Source organism: Phascolarctos cinereus, unplaced genomic scaffold (genome assembly GCF_003287225.1).
Source record: "Phascolarctos cinereus isolate Bilbo 61053 unplaced genomic scaffold, phaCin_HiC Scaffold_4;HRSCAF=312, whole genome shotgun sequence".
NCBI lineage: Eukaryota > Metazoa > Chordata > Mammalia > Diprotodontia > Phascolarctidae > Phascolarctos > Phascolarctos cinereus.
In genome coordinates, this window is record NW_027555847.1 from 109,702,010 (window position 1) to 109,723,389 (window position 21,380).

General features: G+C 38.3%; 1 long non-coding RNA gene across 1 annotated transcript in view; it reads right to left on the bottom strand.

Annotated features, from left to right (window-relative positions):
• The window catches only part of LOC110196482 (uncharacterized), a 21,690-nt gene extending 1,044 nt beyond the window's left edge, over positions 1 to 20,646 (bottom strand). The window contains exons 1-5 of the long non-coding RNA XR_002321228.1: positions 20,413 to 20,646; positions 15,828 to 15,939; positions 6,477 to 6,558; positions 4,736 to 4,881; positions 1 to 2,093 (exon numbers count right to left, since the gene is read on the bottom strand). The exon at positions 1 to 2,093 is cut by the window's left edge and continues 1,044 nt beyond it. This is a non-coding gene — a long non-coding RNA (uncharacterized LOC110196482). The remainder of the gene's footprint in view (positions 2,094 to 4,735; positions 4,882 to 6,476; positions 6,559 to 15,827; positions 15,940 to 20,412) is intronic.
• Between the last annotated feature and the right edge of the window lie 734 nt (positions 20,647 to 21,380).

Below are 21,380 nucleotides of genomic sequence, written 5' to 3' on the forward strand. Positions count from 1 at the left end.
AATTGTTTCATTTATATTCTCAGTGCCTAGCACCTTTTCTGGCATATAGTAGGCACTTAATAATTGCTTATTGATCGGTAATAGTTTAAATAGATGGAGGGGGTAATAATGGAGAATGGAGTCAGAGGTGATTCCAAAGTTGCAAACCTGGCTAACAGGAAAGATGGAGCCTTTCTAGTATCTTTGCTGAACTCCAGGAAAGAAAGACTGCCTGGTGATAATCTCTACCTAGACGACCAGTAGGTATCTCAAATTCAATATGTCCAAAAAAACTCATCATCTTCTCCCTCCAATCTCCAATTCCAGCCTTCTTCCAAAATTTCTCATATTAATCAATCAATCAATCAATATTGTGCAAAGTGCTGGGCACTCTGAAGGCACCACTTTCCTTCTAGTCATCAGGATTCAACACCTCAGTCATCTTTGACTATTTCTTCTCCCTTGATAGGTTGCCAAGCTTTGTAAAAATTACCTCTACTACACCTCTTGCATCTGTTCCCTTCTTTCCATTTTTAGACTCCATCCTAATTCAGGTCCTTATCAGGTCATGTGGTGGTCTGTTGAAATGGCCTTGAAATTGGTCTTCCTGCTTTCAACCTCTTCCCTCATCAATTTTTCCTCTAGACAATTGTCAAAAATGACATTCCAAAAGCAGAGATCTGATTTGCTATTCTCTTGCATCTCCAGTGGCTCTCTATTGAATTAAGGGTCAACTACAAATTACATCCTGGCAATTAGAACACTTCACAAACTGATTCTTGCTTACCTTTTCAGATATAGTTCACATTGCTTCATACACTCAATATTCCAGTCAAATTGTAAATTGCTGTTCCTTTGAAACTTGGCATTTACTTATGACTTTGTACAAGCTTTACCCCATGCCTGGAATGTGTCCCTCCTCATTTCTACCTCTTAGAATCCTTACCTTTCTTCAAGGTTGCATCCCTTATAGGAAGAGTTTCCTGAATCTCCCAGTTTTTAAGTACATATCCATATATAGATTGTGCCTTCCAGCAAAGTCTCCTTAAGGTCAGAGACTTTTTAAAAAAATCTTTTTTTCTTCAGTGCCCAGAACTGTCCCTTTCCCAACTTAAATGTGTAGGTTGAGTATCCCTGGAAATTACTACCAGGTTTAAGATGCTCTGTGGGTCTGCACATCTAAAATTTTAGCTCATGAGCCCCCATTGGTACATTTAATTTTAATAATTAGCCAGGGACATAATTAGCTCAGTGCTAGGATATGCTTTTTCTTCTTGTGGTGCCATGATACTGTCCCAGGGCTCAGCATTTCTGTTTGGCATGATGATTTAGTAAGCTACTTGGGTCCGGCACCTGGTGTCTACAGTTAAGAGAGTAGGTCAGCTGAAAGATACCATGGCCCTGGTGGAGCAGAGGGGAGGGAAGGAAGAGAAATCATCTCCCACCCAAAAGGAAAGGGGAAATTCTCTCTTTTCTCAACTGTCAGAGCACATTCTGTCCAGAGCTCTTTCCTGCCTAGACTCACTCTTTAGTGAACTATTATTTGGCTCAGGATTTGAAGCTTGTGTGATCTCTAGTAAGTTGCTTTGGATTCATTGCCTCTGAGCTAGGCTGGCTATATTCCTCTTACCCCCACATTGTGTTCCAGGGGTACCCCTAAGATGTTAAGCCTAGAATTCCAGTGGGTTCCCACCACTAACAGCGGTCATTAATCCCCAAATCCATTTACCAATTATCATCAATTAACTTTTACAATAGGATATTCACATGAAAAATACATCCAAACAGAAGTATAAACTTTTCCCTCTAAGACTTTGAGGGGTGAGGTATACTCTACCTTGTACTATAAGGTATACCTTCTACCTTCTACCATGTCAGTTCCTGGGGAAAGGTGACTCAGCCTTAACACAGTTGCTACATAGCATTTGCACCACCAAGTTCATATCTAAATATAGCATTGCTGTTGGATGAGTCTCCATCTCAGCTGTCATTCTCCTCCTTGGTTCTGACTGACTGCAAAGTCTTGCATGGACTCCAGTCCCTGACCTCCTGGTGGCTCATTTGCCTGATATATTGGAGTTCACAAGGTCACAGCCAGCTCCAGTTCACTTCATCTAAAACAGGAAAAAAACAAAGTCAAGCCAGGAACCAAGGCCAGTATTCATGGGCCACATGTCAACCTCAGATGAGTAGGGACCAGGACCTTTTCCCTTGCAGAATTCTCTCTCTCTCCCTCTCTCACCAGAATGTGGCCAGGCAACAAGTAATCAGCCGAGGTGGGAGAGGAGGGGTGAGAGGCAGGCCCAGGCTGACTAGGAACTTTTGAATACACCCCAGTTTTGCTCCTCTAGTCAATCAGAGGCTCCTTTTTTGCCATGTGGTTAGCAGATTGGAAACAGTTACACAATGTTTGTGCACCTCCAAAATCCATGAGGGGATCATATCAGATGAGCATTTTGGGTTCATTGGCTAGTCCCTATTACATGCAAAATAAGAGAATTGTACAAGATGTTTTTTTAAAAGCCTGTTCCACTTGTACATATTATGATCCTAGACTCTTTCTAGATAAGTTTTGTTTTTAGTTTGAAGCCAACAAAAATAACTCAGGTTTTAGCTGATTAGGTTTTTACCATAAGGCTTATTTTTGCTTTAATCAGGAACTCTGATTATGAAAAGTCTTCAAGCCCCCTAAGGATGGAGGACTAGATATCCTCTGGGACTATTTTCAGCTTTAAGTTTTATCAGTATTTGTTTGAGTCAGTTTAAATTCCCATTGAGGTAGTGAGATACAAAGAGTACCAGGGTTGGGGAATCTGTAAGGTCGAGGCCACATGTGCCCTCTAGGTCCTTAAACGTGGCTGTCTGACTGAATCCAAAATAAGGTGGTTTTTTTATTCCCGGTCCCTTGCTGTTCGACACTACTCAGGAGGGCTGGGAAGGTCTTTCTGCTAATAGAACATCCTAGTTGTAAATCCCACTTCACAGATTTACTGGTTGTGTGATTTTGTATTAATCATTTAGTCTATCAGAAAATTAGTTTCCTTCTCTGTAAAATAGGAATAATATTCTGACGCTTTAGAATTTGCTGCCATGACTCAACTAACTTCTCACGCTGGACATTTCCTGGGTGCCTGGGACCTTCTGGAACATCCTTTGGCAATACTCATCTCATTTACCATTGATGAGTTCTTCCTGGGATCTCCATTTTGGGGACAGGCCCAGGCTGGTCATGCTTCATTGACAGCTGTGCTTCTGACTCTATGAACTTTGCCACCATGCCCATGCCCAGGTATCCCTAATTATACTTCTCTCTTTCCTGCTCCTTTTCATGTGTTGTCTTTCCCCATTAGAATAATGCTCTTGAGGGCAGGGGTTGTATTACTTTTTTGCCTATAGTTGTATCCCTAGAACTTAGCACAATGCCTGGCACATAGTAGGTGTTTAATAAATACTTGTTGCCTTCCTGCCCTAGCTATCTCCTGGGTTGTTGTGAAGAAAGTGCTTGCAAATGTTAAAAGTTTTATATGAATATGAATTGTTATAAATTTCGAAGGTTTAACCTAGTTATCTTTGGATACAAAGGAGGAATTTTTATGGGATGAAGTAACTTTGAAAGGCAGTGGTGGTTTCGTGGATGGAACCCTGGATGGCCTGGGTTTGAATCTAGGCTCCGTCACTTACTGGCTTTGTGTTCCTGGGCAAATCTTTTAATGTTTCTAAGTCTCAGTTTCTCCTTTGTAAAATGAGGATAGTAATAGCATATTTGGGGGCAGCTAGGTATTGCAGTGGATAAACTGCTGGGCTTGAAATCAGGAAGACTTTTTCTTGAGTTCAAATCTAGTCTGGGACACTTAGTAGCTGTGTGACCCTGGGCAAGTCACTTAACCCTGTTTGCCTCAGTTCCTCATCTGTAAAATGAGCTGGAGAAGGAAAGGGCAAACCAGTCCAGTATCTTTGTCTAGAAAACTCCAAATAAGGTCATGAAGAGTCAGCCATGACTCAATAACAAAAACAACAACAATAATAGCATATACCTCACAGTGTTGTGAGGATTAAATGAGACAAAATATGTTAAGTACTTCATGAAATCTTAAGTAAGGTGCCATATAAATGCCAGTTGTTATTAGTAGAAGCAGTATGGTCAGAAAATAAGAGTTTAGAAGGGAGGTAATGTGGTGTGATGGAAAGAACTCTGAATTTGGAGTCAGAGAACCTGGGTTTGATTCCTTGCTCTCAGGCCACCTAATGGGACCTTCTGCATTTTACTCTGGCTTTCAATTTTGTCAACTGTAAAATGAGAGGTTAGATTATATCAGGGTTTCTAAAGTTTTTTGTGTGTGTTATGGCCCCTTTTTGTAGTCTGGGGAAGCTTGGGGACCCCTTCTCAGGATAATATTTTTAAATAACTGAAGGAAATGATAAATTTCAGTTAGAAGTTACCAAAAATAAAAATTTAATTCCCCCCATTCATGTTCCTGGACCCCCTCAAATCTGTCCATAGACCCCTGGTTAAGAACCCCTGGATTAGATGTATCTCTAAGGCTGCTTTCAGTTCTGAGCCTGGGTTTCTAACAGAATCACTCATTTGCAAAGCTGTGCCTGGTGGGGTTGGAGACCAGGCACTGTGTGCTTCTTTCCAAATCATAGGAGTACTGATGAAGTCAGGTTAAAATAAATACTAATGTAGACATGCAGCAGGGAAGTTAGAAAAGGTCAGCCTGAGGCATGTGTAGAGAAGGAATAAGAAAAGTTCTACCTCTTTGCCTTGAGGAGGGAGTGGTTTGATGTCTGACCATCCAGGATATGTGTTTAAAGGCATTTTAAACTCCAGCAACCTAGCCTCATTATTATCCAGCACTTTGTATTTTTCAAAACTGATGGCTGCTTTACCACTCTGGTTCGCTGTAACAACAATAACAACAACAACACACTGAAATTATCAATTAAAGCAGGGCTTCTTAGTCTTTTTGTGACATGGATCCCTTTGGCAGCCTGGTAAAGTCTATGGACTCTTTTCTCAGAATCATGTTTTAAAATGAATAAAATAAATATATCTGATTAAAAAGGAAACCAATTATATTGGCATGTGTGAATATATATATATATATATATATATATTTTATATGAGTTACATATACTTACATATGCACATGTGTGTATATCTATCTAGCTATCCATCTATATTGTTCATGGATGGCAGGATAAGAACCCCTGCTTTAAAGTTTAGAAAATAAATTAAAACTTTCTTTATAACAACCCTATGAAGTAGGTAGCATATATATCATTGTTCCCATTTTACAGAAGAGGAGGGCAAGGCTCAGTTTAAGTGATGCCATGGCCACACAACTGGTAAGTGCCAAGGCTGGAATTAAAAAAAAACAGATCTCTTGACTTTTGGTTGCTTGACTCCATCCATGTTTACCCTGCCTCCTCATTTCACATGATCTGTTCTCAGTGGGTGCTAAGGTGTCAGTTTGTTCTCTTGATGAACAGTGCATTGACTTTTAAATTGAACCTTTTGAAAACGATGCCTTAACTCAAAAGAATTAAATTAAGGGTAGACATGTCAAGCAGTGAAAGAAGTTTACCTCAAATACTTTGAAGCAGATAGGGTTTTGTACTGTCCTTCAATTAGATTATGTCTGGCTTAGTGTCATCCCTCAGTAGGGAGATGCTCTGGCTAGAGAGGTGAAATTTTTTAGGAATTACTTTCCACATCTCTAAATATTCTAGGGAGTACCCTAAAGTGAAGACTGGGATGTGAGGACAACACTTGGCCATTCTCCTGCACAGAAGTTATTTGGTAGGGGATCAGGGGTTCTTAACCTGTTTTGTGTCCTGGGACCCCTTTGGCAGTCTGGTGGAAGCTTGTAGAATGAAATACTTAAGTTTATAAAGGAATCAAAATATTTTTTAACTTCATACATACTACATTAAGAACCCTTGCTAGATATTACAACCCTCACCACAGCTTTTTGGGGGGTGATCAAGAAGTCAAGAGTCCAGAGACAGCTTTCTATGATTGCCTTGGGAGTTGTCATAGTGGGGGTCATCAGAGTTCACTTCTGGGTGCTTGCTGCCTTGACTAAGAAGTCTCCTATTTTCTGTATGATCCTGGGAAACAATCTGATTCAACCTTCATGTAAAAAGAAAATGCTAAGAAGAATTCTGTTTACTGGTGATAAAATATTTTATTTTATTTTAGCTCTGTCTTCACAGTCAAGTTTATAAACCACAGAAGAAAATCAGACCCCTTGCTTTGTTAATATTATTTTTGTTTTTAGTCATTAGATTTGATTATTTCTAAAAATCTATTCTTCAAAGACAGAGAGGTGCCACCCCTGAGGATATTGGCAATTCCAAATAGTGGGTTTCCAAAATATTTCAAGACATGCTAATATACAAATCTCCTAATAAGACAACTTCACTGGGGCCAGGACTCCTGTGAATGCACAATTTCTCTTCAATTTTTTTTTAATGTTACCATGTAGTCCTACCTTTCAAGGTACTTATTTGTAGACACAAAGATGGGGATAATCTTTAACATCTCAGAGGAGGTTTTGATTTGAAGTGCTTCTGCTGGAAGGAAGGAAACAAGCATTTATTAAGCATACCTATTGTGTGCCAGGCACTGTGCTAATTGGCTTTACAATTATTATCTCATTTGATCTTTGTAACAACCCTAGGAGGTAGGTGCCTTCCCGTTTACAATGCAGAAAACTGAGACAGAACAAGGTTAAATGACTTGCCCAACCAAGGTCACACAGCTAGTAAATGTCTGAGGCCACATTTGAACTCAGTTCTTCCAGACCCAGGCCTGGCGCTCTCTGCACTATGGCGCTGCCTAGCAGCTTTATATATATGTTGCCCTAATATTACTTTGTCAGATACAACGTTTCTGTCCTGATGGGCTGATTGAAGAACATTTCTATGGGTGAGAATCTGAAGTCTGATTGAATGTCTTGCCTCTTTTAAGTCTGCCAACAGAGTAACCGTATGCTAAACTTGTACATAATGTACAAGCTTCTCAGTAATTTATAGCTTGTGCTCAGTATAATGTTATTTGGTGTTGTACAGTGGTATGTTTGTGTGCTCTTATGTCCTTTTTCATGTTTGTCAGTGCTAGTGACACCCATCTCTGATCATAAGCTCCATGGGTACAAATGTCATGTTTAAATTATTTGTCTGTTGGCCAGCAGAGAACCACGTGTAAGTGGAAGCTTAACAAGGATCATAAAATTGTAGTCATTAAGACAAAATATCATTTACTAAATACTGTTGACTAAATGTCCTCTGAGATAAGTCTGGATGCTCCATGGATATACTAAAAGGGACACAGGCTTTTTCTTTTAGGACACTTCATTGTAAAACATAGTACAATTAGTAGTTATGAAAAAAGATCACCAAGACTAAAGCTCACCCTTTGTTCTCCCTCCCCTAAGAAGGGCTAGTTGACAATACCAGTGATATCATGGGGTAGTACCAATGGAAAGATAAAGGAAGAAGTGAGAGAATGATGCTATAAGTCCTAGAATCTTCCTCTTTCACACAATATTTGGTCAATGGCTACCCACTAAGAGCTAATTTTGTGATTGTGAACTCCTTTAGGCCAGGGACTATCTTTTGCCTTTCTTTGTATCCTCATAGGACAGTCATTAGATTGGTTATTTCTAACTAGCACAGGGCCTAGCCCATGGAAGGCAATTTATAAATATATATTGACTAATTGACTGACTAATTTCTACCTCGATTTGTCCTTCATCAATAATGTTGGCTGCACAAATTATGGGGTAGAGCTCCCATGGCCCGGGCCATAGAAGAAAGTTACTGTGTTGGCCATCGATCTCCACACTTAACTGATTCTGTCAACACAGCCCTCCCAGAAGGGCAGGGGAAGTGTACTCAGTGCACCAGCTGAATCTTGAATGAAGCCAGGGAAATCCTTTTGCTGCTCTAATAAATAGGAGGGGGCAGAACATTCCAGGCAATGGGAATAGCCAGTGCAAAAACACGGAGACCAGAGTGTTGTCTTTTAGGAACTGCAAATGGGTCAGTGGAGCAGTATTATAGAATGGGTGGAGATTAACATTTAAGAAGACTGGAAAGGTAAGGATTCTGAAGGTGATGGGGAGTTAGAAGAGTTCACTGAAGAGATGTGTGTGTGTGTGTGTGTGTGTGTGTGTGTGTGTGTGTGTGTGTGTGAGAGAGAGAGAGAGAGAGAGAGAGAGAGAGAGAGAGAGAGAGAGAGAGAGAGAGAGAGAGAGAGAGAGAGATGGTCACACCTATGCTTTAGAAAAACAGCCTTGGCAGTGGAAGGGAGAATAGGTTGGAATCAGATTAGTCCCATAAATGTATACCTACCAGGAAAAATGTTTCAACAATCCTCTCTCACCAAGAAAAAGATCTCTATCTCAGCTGAGGCTCAGTTCTGGTCATTATCATTATTGGGCGGGCTTTGTGATTGAGGTATGAAACACTCTTGGCAATCTTTTGTATCATGTTATGCTCCTTTTACATGACTTAATACAGTTAAGGTGCCTTGTCATCAAAAAGAGAGAAACAAAAACTAAAGTATTTGCTCGATTAACTGCAGTGAAGGATAAGGCATCACCGCAGTTAACCTCTAACCCCTTTTCATTCAGTTTTGGAGAAGGCCTGTATTTGAAAGCAGGGGGTGCTGGCAGCAGTCTCATTTTCAGTACTGTATTTCACTTAGCCTCATAAATTACATATTCCCAGGACATACCAACTAAATGCAATCCACAAAGTGGATAATCCACATGCAGCTAAATCTAGAATTATCTTTTTGGTTTTATATATATGGACATGTGTTTTAAGTTAAGGGAGTATTACAAATATATCTTAGAACAATAATCTTTCCATAAACAAAATCAGAGAAATGGTACATTTCAATCAATCACAACTGGTAACTTTGCTATGTCTGTGCCTTGGTTTCCCCAGCTACAAGACAAAGAAGTAACATGTAACCACTTATTTTTATTACTTAGTTGGCAGTGGTAAAGACTAAGGTTCTTCTGGGCTGTAGTACAGTGGTTTGAAGAGACATATTTTGATAGATGGCTTTTGAAATCCTTTTGCTGCTCTAAATCTATGATGGTATGACCTTTATGGTTTGCCGCGTGCAGATATGTATGTGAGTTACGTAGTTTGAATTTAGTCACCTCTTAGATGAAACCATATATGAGGAAAAAAAACCACCATGATATTTTTCAAGGACAATAATTATGAGAAGTATTGTGAGGTAGTAGAGTAAGGAAGATGTGGATTCACAACCTGCTTTTCACACATACTGGCTATGATGTGTGACCTTGGACAAGTCATTTAACCTCTTTCTAACACTCTCTCCAAGATTTTATATTTCAGAGAAATTGCCTATCTATCATCTGTTGGTAGAGGGACTTTCCTGACTAGAGAGCTCCCTATGCAGATGAAATCTAAGGTCTAGACAAAGAAACAAAGTTAAATATTAACATATTATATAAATCTTCCTTACATTCCTTGTATTCTGTTGGATCACTGTTTTTGTAACTCTATTGTGTCAGAAATCTTATATGTAAGTTAATAAAATGTCAGTGACTGTTGTTGTTCAGATGTGTCAGACTCTTGCTGACCCCATTTGTTTTTTTTTTCTTTTGCAAAAGATACTGGAGTGATTTACCATTTCCTTCTCCAGCTCATTTTTACAGATGAGAAATTGAGGCAAACAGTGTTAAATGACATGCTAGTCACACAGCTAGTAAGTGTCTGAGGTTGTATTTGAACTCATGAACATGAGTCTACCTGATTCTAAGCCCAGAACTCATCCACTGTGTGATCTAGCTCCTCTCAGTAAGTGATTAATAAATGCTGAATAATAACTGATTTTTGAAATTCTACAAAGGTATTTCAAACATATGTAAGACCTTTGAAACAAGAAAACATAACTATGAGCATTTAAAATATGTAACTCTTCAAATCATAAATATGGTAAGAAATAGTCCATAGGCCATATCTGGAATTCATAAAATGGAGGTTGGTATTTGTGAAGTGTTTTGAGGGTGGCTAGTTGATATTTCTGATTCATCATGCCAGAATGCCATTTATCTCTGACTCATAGCTAAAGTTCCTTCATGGCTATAGAAACCTGCTGTTGGCATGTAGTACTGAGGGAATCTGACTCCATTTAACCTGTGAGGTTTAACAAGACCATAGCCTGAAGGTTGTAAGGCTATGAGCCATACCACTATCTCAGGCTTTTGATGACACCATAAACCACTTGAAATTTATGATGTTAGCAGATGCCATTAGATATGTATGTGCACAGGTGCAGCTTGTAATTAGTGAAAGAAGGCAAACTGTGTATACATATATTTATTTTTAAACACACACACTCACAAAAGTTTAAAATTTTACAACGGATACCTGTAAATTTGAATCATTCATCTACCTGAAGGCAGGGGCAGGCTAAGGTGATGTCTTCAGGACCATTCCAGATCCAGATTAGTCTATGTACAATGAACAGCTATATTCTGTGGAATAGATACTGTGTTTATTTTGACAGTGTTATGGCCATGAAGAAAGGGCTTAATATATTATAGTTGAAGTCTTCCATAACCAATGAATAGTCAAGATAGCCACTGGTATTTATTATTTATACTTGGTCTTAATTTGAAAGAAAACGTACTGGATAAGTTTCCTCCATACCTCAGTAAAAACCTCCTATTAGTACATTTATAATTTAATGGAAACTATTGTCAATAAGGAGATGTAGCATACATTTAACCTTCAAAGCAAAATGTAGGTGCTGTATAGGCTCTTCCTCATAAGCTTATCTAAATATGGCAAAATGCTTTTTGACAAAAACATTTGTAACTATTATTTGACAGTCTATCAGTATATGGATCTTGAATTCTGTAACATGATGCTATAATTTTATAAATTATGAAATTATTGGTAAATAATTTTAACATCTGATATACAATTAGCTTAATATTAAAATTATCAAATGTTTTAATGAATTTATAAAGTAATAGGCTTAGTTAAAAATGAATGTTAGTTTTAAAACAGCCTAAATGCCATAATCTAATTATGTTTATTAGTTATTATGTACTGTTTAATACCATTTAAAAAATGTATCGATGAAACTAAAAACATGCTTACTCTATTTTTTTAAAGAAACATAGAAGCCAAAATAAACACCTTTGCAGTAATAACTGAAAATTACTGGCTTGGTTGGGATAGAGGAATTACTTCAATTGTGATATAAAGCAGTGTAGTAGTGCATGCCTTCTAGAAATAATTATATAGTGATTATTTTCAAAGATAAACAAACACACAGATGTGCAAGTTTTTAAATTCTTACTTTGCAAAAAATATATATGTATATATATACATACATATGTATATATACATACATATATATATGATTAATTTAATTATGAATGGAGCAAAAACATCCAAAGCTTTAGTCTGCTTGTAGAAGCTTCTTTTAAGTTCTAATGGATGACATGGCTTTAACTTAAGGCAGAAAAATTACTTGTTCTACTGGAATCACTTCAGTGTAGAGAGCCAAAGTGCCTAAGTGGTTTTTGAATAGTGCTTATTTTTGTAGACATTTCCTTGATGACTAATTTTGATGAATAAATGATGCAATTTTTTTAAAAAAGACAACCATAAAAGAGAATATTTTGGACTTTAATCATATTGTTCGAAAGGCCATTAACCAAAGTGATCCTAAATCAAAAAAGATCCATTTATTTAAAAGCGTATGCTAATGTATATACATTTATTTACCTATATGCCCAGGTTAATGTTAGAAATTAGCTGGCTACTCTGGATATTAACCAATTGGGAATTCTAGCTTAAGAACATATGCAAAGTGAGTATAAAGTAATGAGACCAATTTCCATAAGCTACACATTAAAGTATGTTTGACTGTATAGTCAAACCCTGTATAAAATATAAGTGTGATATAGTTTTCTTATTTGACAGATAAATAGGAGGAAGAATGATCAGAATAGGTGTGTGTATGCTTACAAGCCTCGTGTGTTGAAAGGACATGTAAATAAAAATATAATCTATGAAATGTTCAAAGTGACATACAATAGTATTGTTTATTACTATATAATATGCTTGGGGGGGTGGAAATCAAATAACAGGTGACTCTAAATCTAGACTCATCTGTTTTAATAATAGTCAGTTGAGCTTAGATAGCTTTGGAAACCTACTTCTTTCTGCTTTCTGCTTTCCTTCTCCCTTTCTTATTTTATATAGCACCTCTCTTGAATAACACTAAATACTTTACATAGCATCACCTCTTTCTTCACATGAATTGTCCTGTGTGTTCTGAGGAACTGGTAGCTTAGCTAAGTGACTTCAAGGAACAATGATAGCAATCCTTTTCAGGACTTTTTCAGCCCTGTCTAAACCAATGACAAAAGAGAATTTTCAATGCATTTTCATTAATGCTCTACAGTCTGTTTTTATAGTTGTTTTATTTATTATTTTAATTAGCATTCATCATCGGTAAGTAGCTATTTAATCCTAAATTTTAAATGCATACAAACAAATAAATGGCTACAGTATGATCTTAACTTAGGCAAAAAGACCTATTATCTACTCAGTTGATTATCTAGGCATCATAGTTTCTGGTTATAACACATATTTATTGGATGGTTGTATTCTCTGATCCCTGGGTAGGAAAGTAATCTAACATTTCTTTTCCTCTGGATGCTATATAAAAGTGTATGTGTGTGTATACATGTATACATGTGTATATATATATATGTATATGTATATATAAAGTTGTATATATGTATATATATATATAATTTGTATATATGTATACATATATATGTATAATGGGAAAAGCCTAATCATTTCCCACTTATGTTTACCCCTTTATTTCCTCTCTCTAGAATATTTATGAAAGGTTAGCATTATAAAAGTTAAACACCCAAATTAAAATTGACAATTGACAATCTAGCATCAACTCTGGCTTCTTACAAATTCTAGTGTATCGGCATCACCTTGAGAGTTTCTCAGTTTTATTGTTTAAAAAAAATGTTCTAAGTATGTGTAAGTATGTACTTAAGTATAATGTTCTCAGTAAGAAAATAGGAATGGGGTTTGCAAAAGCATCTGTATTTAATACTGTGCATTGCAGGTTCTATGAAGCAGAAGTATGTTGTTGAAGCTCTTCTGGACTTTTGGGATAAACATAATTGGGATAAAATACTGACATGCTAATATTTAGTAGAGAGATAAGAACAATTCGTCTGGAGCTATTCTGGTCCCACTGGTAATCATATAATTGAACAGGTTTTTAGAGGATATTTGAAGCCATTGTTGTCCCTTGTGTGATTACATAATTAGTCAGCATCACTGTATAATAAAATCTTCTAAAAATGTGTGTGGAGTAGTATGGTATAATTTCCAGACAAGGCATTCCATTTTCATTTGAAAATTTCTTCATATCTGATTTGTCTAATATTTGAATTGAAAAAACTCATAATTTAACTTTTAAATATATTTTCATTAAATGATCATGTTTTTAAAAATGAAACAAAACAATGGATATTTAACTGAAGAACAAAGAAACGACTTTATGGCTATTTGTTAATTAAAGCTACTTTAGAGAAGAAAATCCATAGGCCCAGTTCTAGTAAAAGATGCCTCTTTACTTTTAATCACTTAATATCTAATATTACTTCTATGTAGACATACACTTATACTTTAGTCACTAAGTAGTTTCAAGTTACTTTGTTTTAAGGATAACCAAGTCCCAGATCAACTTTTTTTTCACAGAGAACAAATGTAGCCTTGGAAAGAGGATCCCCGAAAAGTTGCTAGAAAAAAAAACACCTCGCCTGATCTAGTAGTCTAGATGCTAATATATTTTTTATATTCTTTTAACAGTTAAAACCCAAAGCAGTTACTGAGACATCATCATCCCTATTCTGCTAAGCCCTCTTGCAGAGGGACTGCACGCTGTCTCCAGTAGAAAGTACACCCCAGATACACACTCAAGAATCACACAAAGGCAGGCATACAATCCCCATCGAGAGTCACACAGAGTGCCTCTCTCTCTCTCTTTTTCATCGTCACTCTCACCCTCACATATACTCACACCCGCTCCCCACCCCCCTACTTTCCCACCCCCCAAACCACAGCAGCACAAAGACCAAACACCACACACACACACACACACACACACACACACACACACACACACACACACACACACACACACACACACACACACGGTGAGGCCAGAGAAATCCAGTGCCTTCATTGGTATCATATACAGTGCTGATTTCAGGGGGGCGCTTTGACCCGCATGCTGCTGACCAGACTTCAATGCTGGCTGCCCCTTTGGCTTTCTGTAGCTCGCTTGCTCTCATTGGAGGCTTGAGATATGAATATGCAATAGCTATTTCCCCAGATCCCTTCCCCCTCCCTTCTTTCTGGTATCTCACTCAGCCGCCAGGCGGAAGCGAAGAGCTGCGCTTTCCAACAGTTCTAGGAGGGTGGCTGTTTGGGGGACTGAGAGGAGGCGGAGGAGGAGGAGGAGGAGGAAGAGGAGTTGGAGAAAGAGACGAAAAAGTGCGAGAGGGAGAGCGGGTGGCCTCGGGAGAGGAAAGGGTGTTTTGGTGGGTGGTGGTTAGAGGGAACCACCGCCGCTGTCCAGGCCAATCAGAGAGAAGCGGAAAGAGGCCAAGTACGCAGCCCGGCTCTAGTATCGCCAGCGCGATCTGCAGGGCCGAGCCAGACCCAAACTGGGGGGAGGGGAGGGGAAGAGAGAGAGAGAGAGAGAGAGAGAGAGAGAGAGAGAGAGAGAGAGAGCTAGGAAGAATAAAAGAGACAGCACTATGCACATACATCACACAGAGAGAAGCCTAGCTAAAAACGAAACGAAACGAAAGACCCCCCCCTCAAAAAACAAAATAAAAAACAACTGCAGTAGCAACCCCCCCCCCGCAATCAAAATAAAAGAAAACTACAAAACAAAACAAACAAACAAACACAAATCCCGACCCTGAGCTCAGCCTGTCCTGGACAGCGTTCAAGCCAACCACCAAAAACTACTTTCCAGAATTGCAACTGAAAGAGGAAGGAAGACTGCAAATTCAGAGGGAATGAGGGGGAGGGGAGGGGGTCTGCTCATTGACTTTGACTTTTACCGCCTTTTCCTCTCTGACCGAGAGCTCTCTTCCTGTGGTGGAATTGCAGAAATAATAATAATAATAACAACAACAATAATATCTGCTGTCCACTACTGGAAATTAAAACAAAACCAAAAAAGCAACACAAAATCAGCCCTTCAGGAAAGCATTACTCTCTTTGTACCTGAGAAATGTGAAGCCAGCGGCCCTGTGTTATGTTAGAGATTCAGAATCCTATCCATTTAATGCAGTACAATGCAATGGTATGTGGCGTGGAGATGATAGATTGTATTTATTTGCTTTTTTTCCTCCCTCTCCTTCCCCCCCCAGATTATCTTTCTGTGTGTGTGTTTTAAAGGGGATAAATCGCACATCTTCCTAAAATGCTAATATAATTTGTTTTGCGGTTGGGATATGTGGATTGTACATATATGTTATATGTAATTGTATGTGTGTTTATGTGTATTTGTTTTTGGCAGCTTTTGTATATGGGTTACACTTTTATGCCAGGAATCAGTGGATGGGAGTGTTCGTCCAAAAAGTGCTGAACTTGGCACATTTCCTGCTCCAACTTCCACCTTCCCTTCCCCTCCTCTCCCGCCCCCCCTCCCTCCCTTCTCTGGCAGGCAACTATCAGTTAAGCCCTGGAAAGGATTATATGTGAGAACGTTACTTTAGTTGTACCTTGTAGCCAATTCTCTTTCTTGCTTGTTGCCTCACGGTTTTCTTCTTTTCTCTTCTATTTTAGGCACAGTATTTCTCATGTAGGCTGCCCACTTTCACTCCTAATGCATACCTTTAGTTTGGAAGAGGGAGACAATTATGAAGGGAAATACCATTAATACTCTGTTTGGTATGTGTTGGTTTTCTATCGGCATGTGTTTTAAAATTTCATTTCCAACGATGTTGTAGTGTCAAACTGTAGTGGTATTTTTCTTTCTTTCCTTTTTTTTTGTGCGTGTATGTTTGTGGGGGCTAAAATTATAAAGAATTTCTTCCCTCTTCATTCCCCCCCCAATATTTATTTCACCCTGCTGTTTTGCTGTGAGATTTCCCCCCCCCCCTACTTAAGTCTGTGTGTGTGTCTGTGTCTGTCTCTCTTTTCCCTTGTCCTCTCTTCGCCAGTATGTCTGGGCCACATTTTAATGCACAATATCCCATCCATTAAGTTGTGGTTGAATGCGGAGTGTGTGAGGACTTGGCAGCTCTCAGGTTGAAGGGGGCGGGGAAGCCAGCTTCGACTTTGACACAAGATGCCGAAGTGGCGTGATCTGAATTATTATTAGGGCTGTGAACATGGCCATCTCCTCCTCCTCCAGTTGGAAGAGCTGCCATCGAACTTGAGACGAGACAGACAAGATCTCCAAGTTTTGTTTTTTTTAAGTACAGTAGCTGGCAGGGAAAAGGCGCCAAAATACACAAGATTAACTCTAACTTTCTTTGAACTGATCTCAGAGTACCATTCCATGTAACTCTAACTTTTGTTAAGTGGGGGGAAAGTTAACTTTTGAACCCACATTTGAATAGATATTTGTCAGCCCTAAAATGCGATTAACACTCCCCCATTAACATATTTTTATTTATGTGTTTGGGGAAAAACGTTTGTGTAAATAAGTGTGGTATGTGAATGTATCAGTCAAGGGAGTTCAAGATTTAATCAATATCACAATTAGTGTGCAGTACATTTACTGTATGCAGGAGAATAGATTTCAGTCCATTGTGACGCTGAGAAACTGACCTTTATGCAGCCTGAGTAAAAACTGCTAAGAGTTGTGAAACACAAAACGTTGTGGTTTATGGTTTTACATTTGAGGTTTGATGTTTTCATTTAATGGTCTGGAAGATGGGGAAAGCCTCAGTGCTGAAAAGTTCCTATTAAACCAGATGTGGACAAAGGTCAAGCACTTATACTCATTGATACAATATCCTGCATATTCCTACTTTATTGATGGGTAGCAGAGGAAAAACTGCTGAGCAGTAAAAGTATTTGAGTGCTAATTTTAATTTATCTTTGTGATAGCATTTCTGTCCACTTGAAAATGTTTTTTTTCCTGAGTGTACTGAATTTTATAGCCATGACATTTTTTATTAAAGCAAATAAGAAATTGATTAGCCATTTTCCTATGTAAATGTGGATAATTTCATTGTTTGACTTCCAAATTAAATTTTCCCATTATTTTTCATCAGACATTTTAATTGTGCATGTATTTAATTTTAATAGTCAGACACATCAGTAGTATAATTATAGGCTAAATGGTGATATAAACATCTGTAACTGTTCTTTAAGATTCTGATATTACAAAGAAATGGCAAAATGTCATTTAATTCAGTTATTTACCATGTTTTCTAAGTATAAAAATATTTTAGAGAAATTCTGCTTGTACAGTTATGTAAGAAAAATAGAAAATGTATTTACTGTGTATTTCCTTAATAAGTGGTTTCATTTTTTAAAATCCCTTGTAATATGTCCTCTTACTTAACTTTGAAAGTGACTATTTCTGAATTTATATCTAGTTTTGAATTTCTTTTCACTTACAATGACACCTCTAAAAGGACAATTTGGAGGAGGGGGCCAGCAAATTTAACTGAGTTACCCTGCACAGTACAGTATTTTTTGGTACTTAAAGACTTTTGAAAGCAGAGACCCCCAAACATCCATTTCCAAAAGTTATATAAATGTATCTGCTTGCCTATTTTCATAGATCAGAATGGCATATTTTAGTGGGTAACACACTGACTTAACTGTGGAAGTAAAAATATTATATCAATTTACTCTAAAGAGCTGGTACCCAGACAAACAATTGTAATTCTTTCCAAAGTAGTTAAGGATGTTACAGAGTGTACATTATGCACACACACACACACACACACACACACACACACACACACACACATACATATATAGTGAATGAACTAGGTAATTAAAAACAATTAGTTTGAGACACCAAAGTAAAACTGAAGTCTAAACCATGCAAAAGGTAGAGTGCTCCATGGGTAATACTGTACAAAGATTTCTTTGGAGTTTCAGGAGATGTAATTTTAGTTTCTGAACTGACTCGGCTCTTTACAGCAATGCATAGGGGCTAATCATTAAGACTGCACTGAGAATCAGTTCAGAGTCTATGTTTGGAGTTTCAGTTTGGAAATAAAGGTGCATAAAATGTAGACAGACAGTGAGACATATACATACATTTATATATAGGTGTGTAATATGTATATATGTGTATATATGTGTGTGTATATACATACATACATATTTATATGTATTTAAATCCTGGTATTTCAGCAGTAACATTATTAAAAGGAACATTTTTGTCATTTAGATTTGACCTCAGGGGACACCAAAGAGCTCCCAGTCTCCCAGAGGGGTTGGGGAGCCCATGGATATTTATTTATCTTGATGGTGTATGGTGCTGGTGGTAGGGGTACTGGTAGTGAGAAAAATAACTAGTGTAGATTGGGGAGGTGGGGAATGGGGTCAAGATTTAGTCTTAATTTGACAGTAATAGTTTAAGCACCAAGAGAGCCAGACACAGTTTTGTAATTCTTGACAAGTTGAGACCATTTCAGTACTTTGGATTTTTTATATATGAATTTTTGTGAATTTTATTTGTGCATGCCTCCAGAGATGTATAAACTTGTGCGGTACTTTAAGACTACATAAGCACGAGCAGATGCTGATCAGATATCTCTGGGCCAAGAGGTTCTTTTCTTGCCTGTTCCAAGTAACAGAAGAGATGAGCAACTTTTCAGATTGCTCCCTGGGTTCAACAGGAGACCCCTCTCCCTGTCTTAGTCCAATTTAAAAATATGTGTATATATATATATATATATATATATATATACACACACACACACACACACACACACACACACACACACACACACACACAATATACATATATATGCACACATATATAATGTGTGTGTGTGTGTGTGTGTGTGTGTGTGTGTAAAACATTGGCCATTCAGTGTTGGGATAAAAATGAAGCTTAGCTTCCTCATCCTAAACCTGAAAGTCATTAGGTGGATTGAAAATGACATTATTAAGATAGGGAAAAAAAAATCTTCTCCCAAAGGCACAGGATCCTTAACTCCAAACTTTTCTGAGAAGGTCAGTGAGTGGGATGGGGTAGAGACTATGGTGGAAGGCAATCAATATTTGTAGTTGTTTTGAGATGTCTGCCTGTAGGCTTAAGGGGTCTAGTCTCTTGGAGGTCACCCAAAGGCCCCAAAGCTGTTACAGCTTGCTTTTTACCGGCACTTGGGTGTAGAAAAAAAAAAAGTCTGTCACCTGGGGCACCAGCAATCCCCTTTGAAATGAATAATCCTTCTGTTAGTTTCAGAAAATGTTCTACTCCCCCATCCTTTTTAAGGTGGCAGGAATAGGGAAGAGGGGAAAGGGATTTTCAAAAAAAAAAAAGAAAGAAAAGAAAAAGAAATACAGGAATCCTGAAATACAAATTCCTGTGAAGTCTGCTCTCAGTTGCTGAGTGGACTGCTCTAGTATTCCATGTTAGAATTGCTACACTGGAGTTATCCCATTAGTTTCTTGGGTAGGTTAAAGTGTGCCAGCCCTGCCTCTCTGTTTAACCCATTCAATGCAGGAATGAAAGAAAGCTAGAAAGTAAGGGAGAAGGATTAAGGTTTCCAGACATCTTTGAAGAAGTCTACAGAGACCCTTTGGAAGCCTAATAACTCGAACCTTGGAAAAGGTGGGAGTGGAGCAGGGAAAGGGTAGGCTACTCCTTCCACTTCCCAAGGTGATAATTGACTTCTGCTGCTGGGAAGAAACAACCTGTCCCACACAACCAAATTCATCAATCCCTCTTTCCAAGAGGTTTTCTGGTCAGCTATTCCTCCAAAGGTCTAGAGTTACTTTGGCTTAAGTAGGTTAAGAAAGAAACGTTATACTAGTATATCACACACCTACCTGTCTGGGGCTTCTGAGGGCAAAGAGTGTAGTCAAATAGAAACAGCATAAAGTATAGACAGTTAACAGTCCCCTTCTCCCCCTTCTCTTTATTATCTTTCTCCCAACCACACTTTTTAACTTCTCTATGTCCCCTTTACCCTGGATGGGGAGCCCAATCTGGTAAGGAAAGTAGTGAGTAGAAACATTAAGTTATCACGATCACTATGCCCTATACAACTACAAACACTTCAATTTTTAGAGTGGCAGATGAAGATAAGAGTGAGGGACATTTTTTGCCCCTAAACGATTCTTCTCTTTGGGTGGGGAACAATCTCAATGGTTAGTGGTTCTTACCTGGAGCCTGGCATGAAGTTCTCTGTGCTGCTTCTGCTACTGGAGTTAACTGGAACTCCTGTTGTTGCTGCTAAGTCAGGGGTATTCATTCTAATTAATGGTTGTAATCTCTCTTTGGCTTTGGAAACATTTTGGATGTGATCTTGGTTTGAGGGTGAGGGTAAGGGGAAGTATTTTCTTTGGTGATTAGGGGTGGGGAGAGGGAAGGACTTCAGGGAGAGAGAATGGATATGCCTGTAGAGAAACCTCCCCAATTTTTAATACTAGGTTACCCCACCCCCACTCCCTTTCTTTTTGCCAAAGGATAAGGGCTCCTTCACCAGATCTGTGGTTGAGAGGGACTTTGGTCTGGGCGCCAATGTTTTCACTAGGTTTAGTGATGTGTGTATGAGAAAGTGAGAAATAGATGGGGGCTCAGTTTTTAAAAAGATTTGAAGTAATGATTTGGGTACAGATCCAGACATTGAAGAGATGTGTTCAAGGACACTAGTGAATTTATGTTAAGGGGAACGTCTCTTACGGTAAATTAACTCCACTTGAATATTTATTCAAAGGGAAATCATCGACTTTTTGGAGTATATGGGATTGCGGAAGAGAAGGATACCTAGGAAAATGCCTAACGTAAAGGGATTAAGGATAAAGAATGGGGTAGATGAACTTTCGGATGTTTAAAAAATCACGGAGTAAAAACTGATTCGAGCTAACCGTCATTGCTTCTCATTGCTGTCATCAACATATGCCATCAGCTTCTCTATTACTTTACGGCTAAAAGGAAATTAAACTTATTTGAACGCTTCATATATGATTTAGCACGCATTGTGGGCACTCAGCAATGTATGCTCAAGGTTTCCTGAAGGGTTAACTAGCTGGAGTTTTTGTAGTTTCCTCGAATTTACCTGTATAACAGGAGACCCCCCCCTTCTCCCCGCCCCCCTTCCCACCCCCCTAGTGCCTTTCTTCTTTTGCCT